The 9513-nt window shown below is 37.2% G+C and overlaps 1 pseudogene; it reads left to right on the top strand.

Moving 5' to 3' along the window:
* The first annotated feature begins 6078 nt into the window (after positions 1-6078).
* Positions 6079-8421, top strand: LOC137960026 (putative acyl-activating enzyme 19; annotated as a pseudogene).
* Positions 8422-9513: the final 1092 nt, after the last annotated feature.

The following is a 9513-nucleotide window of genomic DNA, read 5'->3' on the forward strand; positions in this document are numbered from 1 at the left end:
GCTTCATTTTTTCTGGAAACACATTCTTCAATTTTTGTAGGAAACATTGGAAAAGTATTTCTACTAAAAATACACATCCATGAACCATCAGTGTTTCATATTTCCATCAAACACTTTCCAAAATGAAAATTCTTACCTAGAAAATTTTTTAATAAGGGAATTTTTAGTGAACAAAATTACAATTTAGTACTATAAAACCTTGTTAATGTCTTTCTTAAGGAAACGTTTGAAAAGTATTTCTAATAAAAATATGTGTCCAGGGACCATTAGTGCCTCATATTTCCAAGAATCACTTTTCTTGTTGGAAATTCTTACCATGAAAATTTTGGTGTAAGGTTTTTTTTTTAAACAAAAAACCTTTTACATCATTACGGCCTTGTTACTGTCTTTTATAGGAAAATTCAGAAATGTATTTCAAGAAAAAATACATCTCCAATGACCATTACTACCTCATGTTTCTTGGAAACACTATTCAAGTTCAAAATTCTTACCAGGAAAATTTTTATTTAAGGCAATTTTTGTTGAAAAAAATTACTTTGAACAACTACATGGCAATGTAAGTATATTTTTTTAGGAAATGATGGAAAAGTATTTATTTTAAAATTACCTGTCTCAAGACCATTAGTGTCTCATATTTCCTAGAAACACTTTTCTAGCTAAAAATTCTTACTAGGAAAATTTTGAGGTAAGGCAATTTTTGTGAAAACAAATTACATTCTACAATCAAAAAGCATTGTTAGTGAATTTTTAAAGAAATTTTAAAAATGTAATTTTAGAAAAAATAGGTCTTGAGGGACCATTTGCGCCTCAGTTTTCCTAGAAAAGCTTTTCTAGCTGAAAATTCTTAACATGAAATTATTGTGGTAAAGCAATTTTTCAAAAAACAAATTATTTCTATAAGGTTCTGTTAGTGATTTTTTATAGGAAACATTGGAAAAGTATTTCTAGTAAAAATACGTCCGCAAGGGCCACTAGTTCCTCATGTTTTCTGGAAACACTTTTTTACCTAAAACTTCTTACCAAGAATCTTTTTGGGTAAAGCAATTTTTGCCCAAAAAAATTATTTTTTAAATTATAAGGCCTTGTTAGTGTATTCTTTTAGCAAACGTTGGAAAAGTATTTCAACTAAAAATACATCTCCTTGGACCGTCAGTGCCTCATACACATTTCAAGCTAAAAATTATTACCAGGAAAATGTTGTCAAAGGCAAATTTTGCTGAAAAAAATTACATTTTACTACTATAAAGCCTTCTTAATGGTTTTTTTAGGAAATGTTTGAAAAATATTTCTTGAAAAAAAAAAAAACTTGTCCAGGGACCATTACAACCTCATGTTTCCATGAATAACTTTTCATGTCGTAAATTCTTACCCGAAAATTTTTGGGGGAAAATGTTTTTGAGACAAATAACTATTACTTCATTAAAGCCTTATTACTGACATTTTTAGGAAACTTTGTAAATGTATTTCTAGTAAAAATAAGTCTCCATGGTCCATTAGTGCCTCATGTTTCCTGGAAGCTCTATTAAAGCTGAAAAATTCTTACCAGGAATTTTTTGTTTTAAGGTAATTTTTGTTGAAATAAATTACTTTTAACAACTACAAGGCCTTGTTAATTCATTTTTTATGAAACATTGGAAAAATATTTCTTGTAAAATTTCATCTCTAGGGACCATTAGTGCCTCATATTTCCTAGAAACACTTTTCTAACTGAAAACTCTTACCAAGAAAATTTTGTGGTAAGACAATTTTTGCGAAAACAAATTAATTTCTACAACCACAAGGCCTAACTAGTGTATTTTTATAGAAAATATTAAAAAAGTATGTTTAGTAAAAATAAGGCTTGAGGGATCATTCGTGCCTCATGTTTCTTGGCAAAACTTCTCTAGCTGAAAATTCTTACCAAGAAACTATTGTGGGAAAACATTTTTTGCTCAAACAAATTACTTTCTACAACGATAAGGCCTTGTTAGTACATTTCTAGTAAAAATATGACCTTGGGACTATTATATCCTCATGTTTCCTATAAATATTTTTCAAGTTGAAAATTCTTATCAGGTTAATTTTTTGGTAAAGATTTTTTTTTTTATGAAACAAAGTACTTTCTACAACTATAAGGCCTCATTAGTGGATTTTTTTGGAAACAGTGGAAATTTATTTCTAGTAAAAATACATCTCCAGGGACCATTAGAGCCTCATGTTTCCTAGAAACACTTTTCAAGCAGAAAATTCTTACTAGAAAAATTTTACTGAAACAAATTACTTTCAACAACTACATGACATTGTTAGTGCATTTTTTCATGAAACGTTGGGAAAGTATTTCTTGTAAAAATACATCTTCATGTGCCATTAGTGTGTCATGTTTCCTGGAAAACCACTTTTCAAGCTTTTAATTCTTACTTGGATAACTTCCTGAAACAAATTATTTTCTGTAACTGTAAGGTTTTGTTAGTGATTTTTTTTTAGGAAATGTTGGAAAAGTATTTCTACCAAAAATACGTCTCCTAGGACCATTGGTGCCACATATTTTTTGGAAACACATTTCTACCTGAAAATTCTTACCAAGAATCATTTTTGGCAAAAATTGCTTTATGCAACTATAAGACCTTGTTAGTGTATTTTCTTAGGAAATGTTGGAAAATTATTTCTACTAAAAATATGTCTCCATGGACTGTCAGTGCCTCATATTTCCATGAAACACTTTTCAAGCTGAAAATTCATACTAGGAAATTTTGTGATAAGGCTTTTTTTGCAGAAAAATGACATTTTACCACTATAAAGCCTTGTTATTGCCTTTTTTCAGGAAACTTTGGAAAGGTATTTCTAGTAAAAATACATGTCTGTGGACCATTAGTGCCTCATGAATCACTTTTATTGTTGCAAATTCTTATCGGAAAAATTTTGGTGTAAGGAAATTTTTTTTTGAAACAAATAAATTTTACGTCATTAAGGCCTTGTTACTGCCTTTTTTATAAAATTTTAAAATGTATTTCTAGTAAAAATATGTCTCTAGGGTCCATTAGTGACACATCTTTCTTGTAAACACTATTCAAGTTGAAAATTCATACCTAGAAAATTTTGTTGTAAGACAATTTTTGCTGAAACAAATTATTTTCTACAGCTCTAAGGTCTCATTATTTTCTTCCCCAATCTATAGCTTGTGATTTTTTAAGTAAAGGTTTCTCTTTGTTCTACCGTTTCCATCCCTTGCCATCGGTTCATGGGAATCATTGAACTTATTCAACTATATTGTTGTTGTTGATTAGAGGATAATGTTGCGCTTGCTGGTACCAAGTTCTTGAAAAACTGTATTGAGCGCAAGTTTGAGGTTTTGACTGTTTGAGTGAAGCAGAATATCAAGCCTTCTTCTCTGGGATACTACTCCGAAAGATATCTCCTCTGTTGATCTTGCTGTCACTATGCTGTTGTTGCTGATTTATTGCCACTGTCAGAGAAGACGACACTGTCTCGGAGTTTGAACCTTTTCGAGGCATCGACTGTAGGAGTTTGATCTTGTAGGTTCGTTGCCACGCTGTTAGGAAACCAGAGCTCTTTGGGGGGAAGAAGAAGACTTTGTTTCCATTTTTTAATAAACCCATCGAGCCTTTGAGAATATCTCTCTGTTTTCGTTCTTTGGATTGCTACCGAAGACGACGACTTCTCACGGCGAGGAAGTCGTCGAGCATTGCTTTGTTAATGTTCACAATCCGAGATGTCTGGCCGTATTTTCCTTACTGGAGGTGGAAGACAACTTTGTTGTGTTTCTATCTACTGCTGTCAGAAAGTTTCTCGTTACTGTTGTCGAAAAGTTCATTGCTACCTATCTTCAAAATATTATTCTGCGTTGCAGTTTTTCGGAAGTTGCCGATGTTGTCAAAATCTTACCTTCGACGTTCTTCTTGTGTTATACATGTAATAACATTATTATTTTAATTTTTTTCTTTAATTTACTTTACTTTATTTAAGTTTTAGGCCACATGGGCATTTTTGGAATATTTCATTTGTAGGGGTATTTTTCTAATATTTTATCTTAAACACTAAAAGGGTGAACCCTATTTAAGGGGTAAGAGTAATGAGAAAGACAAGCATTGATTTTAGGTTAATGTGAGGTTAAACAGATTTGGAGCTCTCCTTACGAATTCTAGGGTTTTCAAGCTTCCCTTTGGCTTGATCTTCGTCATCCTCTCTAGGCCTTCCTACGATTCCGCGTGGGTTCCCTGCAATAACCCGTGGCAGATCCAGGACCGTAACAACTGGTATCAGAGCGGGAACACAATGGGTTATTCTCTATCCAAAATGAAATTATTATTATGCACAAGGTACATATTCAATGGAAAAAGTATGCAAAGAACTGGGAGAAATATGAGCATGACATGAATCTTCCACATGGTATGAATCTTCCATTGAACGTTTGGCAAGGGAGCCACGAGCTACCGCAGAAAAGGTTATACAACCCGAAATCTCCGAGCAAGACATACGCACAAAAGGAAAAGCAACAGAAGTTGTCTCGGACGTGAAAACAGGCCACTGGCAGAAAAATTATAAATTTCGTCATGTTTTCCAGCCGAATGTCCCTTGGAAGATTTCGGTGCGACCTCAAATCTGGACAGGCAGAAATGCCATGCTTTAGAAAATTTCAAGATTTCCGCGAAAGGAAATCCAAAGCCGAACAGTGGCGACGAACATTTGGGAAATCGGCGACGGAGGGGTATGCTGCCAAAACCCCGTCGGTAAGGATTGATTTGGGTTCGACCTCAAAACATTACTCCTCTCGGCCAGCAGAATGTCTTCTAGAATAGCAGATGAAAAAAATCCCGCTCTGACTCTATCTCGGCGAATCAGTTCAGCCGTCCCTCCACTATCTTAGAAAATATACAAGCAACAAAGCCACAAAGGGCTGCTATTCATCACCGGAAATTGAGGAAGAGGCTCCATCGGAGCAGTCGAAAAGAACTCCGGTGGGGTTTGGCTTCCAACCGACAGCTATTACACTCATTCTACCTCTCAACAGACCAACGGGAACCCATTTTACACAGATGTTGGGGTAAGTTTCTGCGACCTACTAACTTCATTCTATCTTATGGGAATATGGGGAAAATAATTGTACGGGGAAATTGTTCTTCCATCTTTCGGGAATTTTCAACGGGCTGTTGGTCGCCATCGGGGAAAGGGAAGGTTGGAAGGGGCGTATTGAAATTCCTGCACATTTCAAACAAGTAGTAGAGAAACAGTGCACATTGATTGGAATTCCAACCGGTGTGTATGACTTCTGAGAGGGAATTTTTTTGGGGATGCTGGGATGGATAGAAATATTTATTTGGATGTTGTTTTATCTTTCAATTGACGTAAACAAAAACAGTATGAACATTCCGTATCATTTTGGCAACCTTGTGTTTAATCTTTCGGATGATTTGTATGCGGGTCCACCACTGTTTGTCAAAATTCTTCACCCAGGTGTGACTTTTGGTGATGAAGTTTCGCTGGGTATTCATGGCAGGGTTGCACTTGCATTTTTTTATCGTGGAATTGCAAGTGGTGCTACCAGAGTAGCTGCATCAATAGCAGGAAGTCCTGTTATTAAGGCTGGGGATGGTCCAGGCCAGCACCCTACACGGGTTCTGTTGGATGTGTATACGCTTGGAAGAAAGATAGGCAAAGTGGATGGCATTCGTGTTGGATTAGTGGGAGATTTGGCAAATGGCAGGACTGTTCACTCATTAGCTTATCTACTCGGGAAGTACCGTGATACGAAATTCTACTTTGTGGCTCCTGATGTAGTAAAGATGAAGGATGATATCAAGGAATACCTGACATCTAGAAGGATAGAGTGGGAAGAAAGCACAGATCTAATGGAAATGGTGGCTAAGTCTATACAACATGTATTCACTGTGAGAGATTTGGTGCAAGGATTGATCTTTACAAAAAAGCTCGTTGGAAGTACATTGTGGACCGTACCATATTGAATGGATTGCAGAAACATGCTCTAATTAATGCTGCTTGTGGGGTATTTAATGGTTTAACCACTGGCACTCATTTTGCCTTGGATCCAAAATTTCAAAATTAACATATCTCAACAGAGGCTTCTGGGCTAACACCTATGCCTGGTGTTCCAGGCATTGTGGGCATATATATGCTTCCTTCCATTGAGTACATAGTTACTGTGCTAGCTGTTTTAAGCTGTGGGGAAGCATTCTTGCCTCTGGATCCTTTGTGGCCTATGGACAGAGTTCTATCTATTATTTCTTCCTCAAAATTTTGGCTTATCATCAAGTGTTCTCATCTATTTGATAGGCAGAGAATGTTTTATTATGTGATGTACACATCTGGGTCATCTGAAGAGCCTAAGGTTGTCTGTGGAACAGAAGAAGGTATCTTGAATCACTTTTGTTGGATGCAAAGCCTATTTCTGTTGCATGAAGGGGAGATTTTACTTTTCAAGACATCGATAAGTGTTATTGACCATCTGCACGAGTTTTTCAGTGCACTGCTCTCTGGTACTCTTCTTGTACTACCTCCTCATGAGGAGTTGAACGAAAACCCATTTTGTCTGGTTGACTTTCTCAAGGAATATGGTGTCTCGAGGTTGACAACTGTTCCATCACTTATGAAAGCTATTGTTCCTGTCCTGCAAAGGCCATCACATATGCGAGTTCAGAAATTGTTACAAGTATTCATTCTGAGTGGGGAAGTTTTACATGTGTTACTCTGGCAAAGTCTTAACCGACTGTTTCCTAGAACTTCTATCTTGAACTTGTATGGGAGTACTGAGGTGTCTGGTGATTGCTTGTATTTTGTTTGCAAATATTTGTCTCAGATTTTAGAGTCTAACAAACTAAACAGAGTGCCACTTGGGTTGCCAATTTCAAACTGCGACATATTGCTTATTGGTGACTCAGCCAGGCCTGATGTTGGTGAATTACATGTTGGAAGGTCCTGCATATCTGTAAGTTACTTACATTATCCTATTCATTTATCTTCAAAATCTTCAGATTATGTGACTTTGAATACAGACAGTGGTGTTCCTCATACTCCTACTAAGGATCTTGGTCCCAAAATATTCTATAGGACTGGGGACTTAGCAAGAAACTTAAAGAGTGGTGACTTTGTCTTTCTGGGTAGGTTAGATCGGACAATCAAAGTTAATGGACAACGTGTTGCTTTGGAGGCGATTGAAAGTGTTCCATCCTGATGTGGTTGATGCTGCTGTAGTTGCTTTTTTCAGAAATCAAGGAGACTTCACTCTTCTGGTTGCTTTCCTTGTGATGGGTCGGAAAGATAAGTTATGTAAAGAACATGGCTATCACGATGATAGCATGTCTGCATGTTAAGGATTGGGTTTGGCCATCAGAAATTGGTTGGTCCAGAAGTTACAACCAGTAATGATTCCAAGTTGTTACTTCTCATTGGATTCATTACCTATTTCTACGTCAGGAAAGATAGACTACAATTTGCTGGTAAGTTCTACATTTGGCTTCAAACGTTCCAGAGATAAAATTGATAGCAACGATAATCCCGAAAACTTCCACCACAAATAGTGTTGTTGTGCCAAGGACACCATACTGCCAAACTGCCAAGGACACAGTGCTGCTATGGCAGTGCATAACTCAATATTGCCCGACGATCATGCACACAGTGATGCGGTGACAGTGCTGAATGAAGTAGGTGTGGTTCATGCTGGACACCTAAATAAGTCTTTGGCTGTTCTCTCCCATAACCAGGCTGCTGCAGCAATTACATCATTGGCGACAAAGATCATTGACATTAAAACTTAGGGGGACGAGAATGTTGGGTTTTTTTGTGGATGATGGCTGTTTTCAAAATGCATTTGTGTCCGACCAGGCCACGCGACAGATGGGTGTCAAGAAGGATGGCACGCTCACTGCTGGTAACTCGAACCCAGTAAGTGATGTTGCTGGTGCAATTCTCTTTATGAGAATTTCAATTGCAGCGTTGACGACATTACCATTTCTGGGTGTATTCCACAATTTTACTACTGTTTGTGTGGACCCTTCTCCAAGGGGCATAGATCAACCAATTACAATTTCGGCTGCGGTGAAAGCGCTGTCTGAGGAAGTCGTTTCTGCATTTCAATTCATGGTGATTCACCCTCTTGGGGTGTGTTACCGCAAGTAATGATGAGATGGTGTCCAAAAAAAAAAAAAATTGCTGCTCTGGTTGGATGCTCTAGTTTTGTCGTCCAACGGGCTGCCATAGATACCGCGGTTGACACATGAGATTGGAGGGAGACGTCGGCATACAGACCCTACTTTTGAGCTTGAGGACAAGCTCGTTCTTCCAGGGGGTGTAATGTTATGCACACAATAACATTATTATTTTAATTTTTTTTAATTTACTTTATTTTATTTCAGTTTTAGGCCATAGGGGCATTTTTTAAATATTTCATTTATAGGGGTATTTTTTTAATATTTTCTCTTAAACCCTAAAAGGGTGAACCCTATTTAAGGGGTAAGGGTAATGAGAAAGGCAAGCATTGATTTTAGGTTAATTTTAGGTTAAACAGGCTTGGAGCTCTCCTTACGAGTTCTAGGGTTTTCAAGCTTCCCTTTGGTTTGATCTTTGTCTTCCTCTCCATGCCTTCCTACAATTCCACGTGGGTTCCCTACAATAACCTGTGGCAGATCCAGGACCGTAACAGCTTGATTCCTAGTGAAGTCTCTTATTTCGGAAAGTTTTCATTTCCATTTCGTCTACAAGATCTCTTTGGATTGTTTTGCTGCCACTTGAAATTGAGCCACACCTGTCTCCTGAGAGTGCTTCAGCATCAGAGAGGAAGAAAAGTATTGTTGCTTTATTTAGATTTCCTAAGTTAGGAAAATTTCATTGCACCGGTTCATCGCCTGTTCCAGCCCAATCCGAACCGGTCTGGGTCAAACCAACAACCCCGCAACCCGAGGCTGCCCTTCTAGCTGTTGTTGAGCAGACAAACTCGGATCGAGTCAACTCGGTCTAGGTCAACTCGGGTCCGGGTCAACCTGACTTAGCCCACTTATTTTTTGCCTCAGTATACGTATCTGGACCAAAGCGTATACATATTTCTGTAGTGACTCGGATATAATGATCTACTATTTTACTCGGGGCGACTCGGTAAAATTTTCTATGGCTGGATTTTTATTTTGAAGAATTGACAGATTATTCCTTGGTCAATATATTATTTGGTACAAATATTTGCATTGGATTATTTCATGGGTCATTTTACAAGGATTATTTTGGTTCATGTCATAAGGGCCCAAGCCCATTTCAGCTACTGCTATTGTGTCTCTTTGGATGAGATATTATATTGAAGAAGAGGTGGCCTCATACCATTATTTATTTGCCCCCGTAAAAAATATCAAAAATATTTGTGGTTGGGATTCCATGACGGAGGAACTTAATACCCCGTCAAAAACATCAAATGTCAAAAGTTGGGATTCCATGACGGAGGAACTTAATACCCTGTCAAAAATATCAAATGTCAAAGTTTGGGACACCATGATGGAGGAAATTATTATTACATTT

This window comes from Aristolochia californica, unplaced genomic scaffold (assembly GCF_029961685.1).
Source record: "Aristolochia californica isolate CCGP_79_NKW_82.1479 unplaced genomic scaffold, dmAriCali1.0.hap1 SCAF_3, whole genome shotgun sequence".
Taxonomy (NCBI): Eukaryota; Viridiplantae; Streptophyta; class Magnoliopsida; order Piperales; family Aristolochiaceae; genus Aristolochia; species Aristolochia californica.